This window comes from Impatiens glandulifera, chromosome 1 (assembly GCF_907164915.1).
Source record: "Impatiens glandulifera chromosome 1, dImpGla2.1, whole genome shotgun sequence".
In the NCBI taxonomy this organism is placed as follows: Eukaryota; Viridiplantae; Streptophyta; class Magnoliopsida; order Ericales; family Balsaminaceae; genus Impatiens; species Impatiens glandulifera.
The window spans coordinates 124,065,516-124,071,515 of NC_061862.1; positions in this window are offsets into that span (position 1 = coordinate 124,065,516).

A 6,000-nucleotide genomic window follows, 5' to 3' on the forward strand; every position below is an offset into this window, starting at 1 on the left:
ATTATAATCAAGAACAATATATTTCTTAAATTTTAAATCATTATTAACCAAATAATTTTAAAAGTCATTATAAATCAAGAACAATATCATTCTTAGACCCTAAATAATTTTAAATCAAGAACAATACCATGTTTAGACCTTAAATCATTTAAATAAAATGTTTTAATATTTTTTAAGATTTCTTAAATCAATGATCACATTATAAAAAATATAGAGTTTAATTTCTTATAATTATGATCTTTAATCACTATCTTATATTTAATCAAGAATAATATCATTATTATAATTATGATCTTTAGTCACTATCATATATAATTATTTTTTCTGTGCTAAATCATTACAAGTTCCATTGTACCGTGGGAAGTATCTACTGATGAAATTCTCTAACACAAACGGGAGATGGTGAATCTGTTTTAAGAAAATTGTGATGTCACAGGCCTCAGAGCAAACGAGAAGGCTTTTCTTCATTTCATTAAATAATCTATTGTATATGTTATATTATCATTGTATTGTATTTATATAATATTTACGTATATTGTTACGAGGTAAGATTACCAACAATCTTAAAATAGTCTAAAATATTACTTATCTCAATTTTTTACATGTTTCTGGTTTTGTTTCAAAAATGACTATCATAACACCTACATCCAATATGAGGATGTCAGTTCCCGCTAACCATCTGGATAAGCTAGAAAAGTTTGATGGATCAAACTTTTAAAGATGGCAACATAAAATGTTCTTCTACCTCACGACCTTGAGTCTCGCACGATTCCTCACGGAAGATCGTCCCACTCCTAAGATTAATGAGCCATATGTGGCTTCATCATCGGATACAAACGTGCATCCGAAAGTTGATGTGAAAGTGGCTTCGGCTATTGATGCTTGACACTATTAAGATTTCTTATGTAGAAATTACGTATTGAATGGTTTGTTAGATTCATTATACAATGTATACAGTGACAAGAATATGAATAGATAACTATAGCAATCTCTTGAACGCAAATACAAAATCGAAGATGCGGGTGCAAAAAATTTCATGGTTAGTCGAATTTTGGACTACAAAATGGTAGATTCAAGACTAGTCATTAAACAAGTTCTAGATATCCAAATTTTTTGTACGAAATTCATATTGAGGGCATGAATTTGGGAGAAACTTTCCAAGTGGTGGCTATTATTAAGAAGTTGCTACCGTCTTGGAATAGAGTTCGAGAGGCTAACTTAACTCAAGGATTGTTGGACATGAATCTATGTGAGGTGTTATTTGAGGTTAACTTGGTGGGGTATAATCCACGAGAATGGTGGATTGACAAATGAGCTATAAGACATGTTCGCTCCAACAAAAAAGTATTTGCAAATCTCGAAGAAGGAAAAAATGGTGAAAAGCTATTCGTGGGGAATTCTTCCATTTCCGACATACAAGGTGAATGAAAAGTGGTGTTAATGATTCTTAAGGGAAAAATTTAACTTTGACTAATGTGTTGTATGTTCCGGAGATCCGGAAAAATTTGATATCCGGATCTCTTTTAAGTAAGCATGGTTTTAGAATTGTGATTGAGTTGGATAAAATTGTTTTATCTAAAGGTGAAATGTTTGTAGGTAGAGGTTATGCTACTGATGGGCTTTTTAAACTTAATATTTGTTAGAGTCTTCCATTTTATGGCATGGTAGGATATGTCATATTAATTATAATTCAATAAATTAAGTAATAAAACTGAAGAGTATACCTACATTCAAAATAAATAAGAAACACAAGTGTGAAATTTGTGTTGAAGTGAATTTGACAAGATCATCCTTTCGAAATGTTGAAAAAAATAATAGACCACTTGATTTAATTCAAACAGATGTGTGTGATTTAAAAGGAACACCAATACGTAGTGGAGGAAAATACATCATTACTTTTATTGATGATAACACAAAATATTTGTATGTGTATATTCTAAAAAGTAAAGATGAAGCAATAGATAAATTCACTCTTTATAAAAATGAGGTTGAAAACCAACTTGGTAAAAAGATCAAGGTGTTAGGAAGTGATAGAGGATGTGAATATGAATCACCTTTTGAAGAGCTATGTGCTCTACATGGTATAATCCATGAGACAGTAACACCTTATTCTCCTAAAAAAAACTGTACAACTGAGAGGAAAAATAGAACATTAAAAAAATGATAAATTCACTTCTACTAAGTTCTGGTCTACCATAGAACATGTGGGGATAAGTTATTTTGACAGCTAATTACCTTTTAAATAAGGTTCCACGAAAGAAGTTAGATAAGAGTCCATATGAGTTATGGCATGAAAGAAAACCATCATATGTATACTTACGAATGCGGGGGAGTCTAGCTAAGGTAGTTATACAATTACCTAAAAAGGTAAAAGTTGGACAAAAAAATGTTTATTGTATATTTATTGGATATGCACATAATAGTACTACTGCTTATAGTTTTCAAGTGTTTAAATCGGACATTCCAGATATTCATAAGAATACAATAATGAAATTAAGAAATGCATCATTTTTTGAACATGTACTTACATATAAGTCTAATGAAGAACAACGTTCTCCAAAAAGATTTCTTGAACTAGATGAACAAGAAAAGAAAATGAAGCTGGTGTTGAACTTAGACGAAGTAAACGAGCTAGATCAGAAAAATTATTTGGTCTAGATTTTATTACTTTCATGATGGAAAGTGAACCTCAAACGTATAATGAGGCAATTACCTCGTCTGAATGGCCTCAATAGAAATAGGAAATTTATAGTGAGATAAAATCTATCTTGCAAAACCATACATGGTAACTAGTGGATCTGCCTCCAAGAAGTAAACCACTAGGTTTCCAATAGATTTTCAAAAGGAAAAATGAAAGCTAATGAGTCAATTGATAAATATAAGGCAAAACTGGTGGTAAAAGGATATCACCAACGAGAAGGTCTTGATTATTTTGATACATATTCTCCAGTTTAAAAAAGAACTTCTATTCGATTGATTATTGCGATTGCTTCTTTGCGCAATCTAGAAGTTCATCAAATGAACGTAAATATAGCTTTCTTAAATAGAGACTTGGAAGAAGAAATTTATATAAATCAATCTCAAGGGTTCTCTGCTCAAGGACAAGAAAATAAAGTTTGTATATTGGTTAAGTCTTTGTATGGCTTAAAACAAGCTCCAAAGCAATGACATGAAAAATTTGATCATGCTATTATCTCAAGTGAATTTAAGATCAATGAATGTGACAAATGTATTTATATTGAAGACACAAAAAAATGGTTACGTCATTTTATGTCTTTATGTAGATGACATAAATATCATTGGAAGTAATGATAAAATGGTTAAATCCACTAAAGATATGTTAAATTCAAAATTTGACATAAAATATATGGGATTGGCTGATGCGATTCTTGGAATCAAAGTGATTAGAACATCAGAAGATATAGTTCTAAGTCAATCGCATTATGTGAATCTTATTGTAAACATCCACCAATGTATTGAATTTCCTCTCTCCTACTTTCTTTGAGGCCTTCAACGTCATTGCATGTAAAGTTCTGCCATAATTCAAGAAGTACATCAAAGACACCACCATATCCTAGGTTCTTAGAAAATTACTTCCAATAACCATCATCATGGTTTCTTAAAGTTAAACAACCTCTTAATATGTAGTTCCTAAATCCCTCTAGCTCATTTTTCTATCAAATACATATTATCTATAGATTTTATTGTATAAAAAATAATAAATATTTTATTTCTAATTCAAGCACTATTAATAACTCAGAAACAAAATCACTCTAGAATAAGTTAGAAAACATTTAATAAAAACTTGTCAAGTGAAGGAGTAAGAGTTAAATAATTAATATGAATAAAAATAAATATAGGTCCATCCATGTTTCACACATTTCTTAATGACTTTTTCTATGGTTCCAATACAATTAACAATTGTTGGATCATCATAACTATATCCATCTTTATGAAGGTCCATAAAAATGCAAAATTTATGTTAGCAGCTAAAACTCAAAAGATGATAACACATGAGAGCATGATAAAAATATATAAATAGAATATGTAATGGAGGTGAGTTAGCTTTATTTTTTAATTTAAATAAGCATGCTTGAAATCATAATAAATTAATGTAAGCATATGAAAACACGACAAAAATGATCAAACAAAATAATGAAGTGCAAATATTTTTGGATACACTTAATTGTGTGCACAAATGCTTCTAATTCTAAATTATAAAGAAACTAAAAAACACCACATATTTATCCATAGACGCCGCATTCGAATTGTTTGCCTAATTTTGTGCACATGATAAGAATGATTCTTATTCCAAAATTATATAGTCCTAAAATAAATCTCACTTGGCTCACAATTGAGATCCCTATATCGATTTTTGTCAGAACGTCTTGCAACAAAAGACTTTTCATAACCTTGCATTAATATTGCACACTACATAGCATATAATGGTGGTCCTTCAAAAAATTGTTTGCCCTAATGTTTCTATTAGGTCGAAAGAGTAAAAAAAGTGAGCGATATATATAGTAGAAAAAGATAAAATTTTGTATTAAGTCTCTACAAGAGAGAATGCATTTGTCACTTTAATTCTAACAATTATTCTCTCAAATTCACAATCACAAAAATCACATATTGGGTTAGGTCTCTACAAAAGAGAATTTGCTTCAACTCAAACCACCATTTCTGAATATCAAACTGACATATACCACCATACATTCTCTTTTAAGGATGCAATATTAACACTCACTCTCAATTTAAATCACCAATACCTCATTTTTTTAGAATTCGAAGCATAGTCTCAAGTATAAAATGTAAACACTTTAACCGTTGGAACACTTTTGATTGTTGAATTTAATTTATAATTTAATATTTATATATTATATGTAAAATTTTTACTAACTAGTTAATTAGTATATTAACCAATAAATATATATATATATATATATATATATATATATATATATATATATATATATATATATCACACTCTCTATTGAACAAACAACTGTCTAACTTATAATACTGAAAATTACTATCAGGTATTACAAAAGATTATATCTCAATGTGATGTAGTAACTTGATATATTCACTTGTGAAAAACGAGCTAGAGAGAGAGTAATCAAAGAGCTGAGAGATTCAGAGATCAGGTAATCAAGAAATCAAGAGATTCGTCGTTGCACTCTGATGCCTTTTTATAATTGATGCATGGTAATGGTCGAATCTATTTCATACATACTTTTCTGCTTTTCATTTGTCGAACGCCTGTCATACGGGGTAGTATTCATAAGAATAATATTCGTTGGTGCGTGGCTTACAGGATTGTAGTGCGCATACTAATGGAATATTTGATAGAACGCGGCATACGAGATAATAGTGCACGGACTATAGAAATATTCGTATATGTGGAAGCGGTACATTTGTCGTATTAAGCTGATGTATAAGTCTATTGATGAGTCAGCTGTTGGTGCAACACTTTTGTTGACACAACACTATTGTTGCCTACTCGGCTATTAGCACAACACAGTTGTTAGCGCAACATTGTTGTTGGCTACTCGGCTGTTAGCCCAACAGAACTATTGGTGAAACACTGTTGTTGCCTACTCGACTGTTAATACAACACAGCTGTTGGCACAACACAACTGTTGACTACTCGGTTGTTAGCACAACACAAATATTCTGACGTCAACACTATTGTTAGCGCTTTTTCAAGCTGCTTCTTGAACATGCCTGCAGTCAGCCCTTCTACAGACTACTATTAGCGCTTCTTCAGACTGCTGTTAACGTCTCTTTAGACTTCTGTTAGCGCCTCTTTAAACTGCTGATAGCGCTTCTTCATACTGCTGCCAACGGCTCTTCAGCTCTACTGATGGAACAAGGTTGCTGCCAAAGCCTCTACTGCCAGCACTTCTTTAAATTTACCTGCGCATTAAAACATTTGCTAAACTTAAATTTATTAATTTATAAAGGCATCAACAAAACTATGTTGTATTGATTTTAATTATC